The sequence below is a fragment of the Pinus tabuliformis genome, chromosome 7, assembly GCF_031772625.1.
Source record: "Pinus tabuliformis cultivar Carrire ecotype Pingquan chromosome 7, CPIR1, whole genome shotgun sequence".
Taxonomy (NCBI): Eukaryota; Viridiplantae; Streptophyta; class Pinopsida; order Pinales; family Pinaceae; genus Pinus; species Pinus tabuliformis.
The window spans coordinates 1,606,306,906-1,606,309,280 of NC_142293.1; positions in this window are offsets into that span (position 1 = coordinate 1,606,306,906).

Consider the following 2,375-nt stretch of genomic DNA (forward strand, 5'->3'; position numbering starts at 1 on the left):
CATCTCAGCAAGCATACAAGTCTCAGCCCAAAGGTCTCTGCAATATGCCTTAGCTCTCCATGTAGTAGGAATGCTCCATAGTTTGCTCACAATTCCATCCAAGTCCATGGCCTTGTTGTACAAGAGTGCACAACATCGCCACCAGGTCATAACTAAAACATCTCCATGTCACACTAGCAAATCTACCTGCACAACATCCCTGCCTCGGCACTCCTCATTGTATGCCCATAAGTGACATCTATACAAGTGCTCCTGCATAATGTCCCTGCATAAGACTACCATGCTCCATGCCTACAACCTGATGTCCATAACTAAGTTGCCTACGTAGTCCAACCAAGTAGACTCATCACAACAATCGGTCATCCCCATCCAAGTCTGTAATCCTCGGTCTAGTGAACTCGGTCACCCAACCATATCATCATCATCACGAGTCCCTTCCATCGTATCTCCCCCACTAAAGGTTCCACCAAGACTTGCTCTTGGTCCCGGCCATGAGAAGTCCACCCAAGCATCATCATACCTCAAGTGTGTGCCCTCCTCCAATCTGTCAATGAGTCATGCCGAGCATTTAGCCAATTCTCCATATGGCTAAAGCTTGACCCATTCCTCCGCAATGATAATCATGTTCCTCCCTTGTCATGGGCCTTTGCACCTTCTACCATAAGGTCACAAACAACCCCAACAAGTCCTGCAACAGTCAACAATCCTTACTTCTCCATACAAGGCCTCATCATAGACATCCATGGTAAGATGCTCCCTAGCATCGGCAAACTGGCTTTGCCCTTCCCTGCATATAGTTCATCTCTCAAAAGCTCAAATGAAACACAAGTATCAATAGTACTTACATCATCATCATGAGGCTCCTCCATGTGAGTATCCCCATCCATCCATGTCTGTAAACCACATGATCATGGTCCGACTTGGTCAACCTCAAGTTCATCCTCCATCGTTGTCACTTCTAAAACATCCTCAATCATCATGGCTTCTTCTTCTTTGTCAGCACAATCTGCAACTTCATCCTGCTCCATTGTCCAACCAAGTTGAAGAAGTTCATTTTCAATATTATTTTCCAAGGCTTCAAGTTCCTTTCGAATCCGGGGGTTCTCTTCTTTCAACCGCTTTAACATGTATAAGGTAAGTAAGAGCTTCCCTTCACAATGCTTCCAAACCTGCCATGTCTTGTTGTTTAGCTTGGCCCAAGAACTAAGCTTTACCTCTGCTAAAATTGTTTCACCATTCACCTGAATCACCTTGATACCACTTGCACCTACAAAACTTCAACTTCCTTTCAAGTCTTTGGTCTTCGTAGAATCAGCTCCTTGATTCAGTTCACCAAGTTTCCTGCAACCATGAACCAGCCCTTGTTCCACTTGTATGTGAAACCAACTTCCTTCACCTCCAAGTACGTGGTTCCACTGTCATCAACTGTCAAGTGCGTATGCACTTGCTCCACCCAGCTTCCGACAAGACTTCTCCAAGTCTTCAGACTCACTTTGATACCAACTGTCACGATAGTGCAGTGGGATCAACACTTCATCGTCAACCAGCTTCCTGATCATCAGCTCCGATACCACCTGTCAAGGTGTGTATCACCTCTTCACTATACACCGGCTTCACCCATTGTGAACCTGCTCTGATACCACCTGTCACGCCCCTAGGCCTACAGTAGTCTTTCAACTGTACTTGGCAAGGTGTGGCACCACTGAACACTTTCTTTCCACCAATACTTATGTTCATGGACTACGCCTAACCACTTGTCCTACTTAGTTTTTGTTTCTCAATCAAGTAATTATTATGGTTCCTTTATACCAATGAACACCCATACACATTCATTATCATTAGCAATTATACAAGAGAATGCAATTGCACAGTATAAAGGGAGGGGCAACTCCTTGAACAATGAGTCTACCTGAATACAATATATTATTCAACTTTACAATGCTTACAAAGCTTTACAAGTATATTTGGAAACACCAAGTTTCATACTTAGCCAAATTTACAACTTGCCACACCTTCGTGTGCCAACTAAAGTTCCTTTCTCGAGTTGGGCGGGCGCGCCCTCATACGAGCTGCCAACCAACTCCTCAATCGAACTTTGTTTCGATGAGCGGGAAACCTACCTGAGTCACCCTTCACACCTTCGCACGGTGCGCAGGTGACCTCACCCGAGTCCCCATTCACCACCACCACATTTCGCTTTGCACGCCGGGAGAATGACTCACCCGAGTCACCACCTGCGCTCCTTGTCCAAACGACGGGCGCCTTCACCCGTGCCCTCACCCAAAAACAGAGACGTGTGTGTTATCTTCGTGCGGCCTTGCCCAAGGATGGGCGCATAAGAGCTGCACCTTACCTTGCTGCGGCTTCACCTCTAT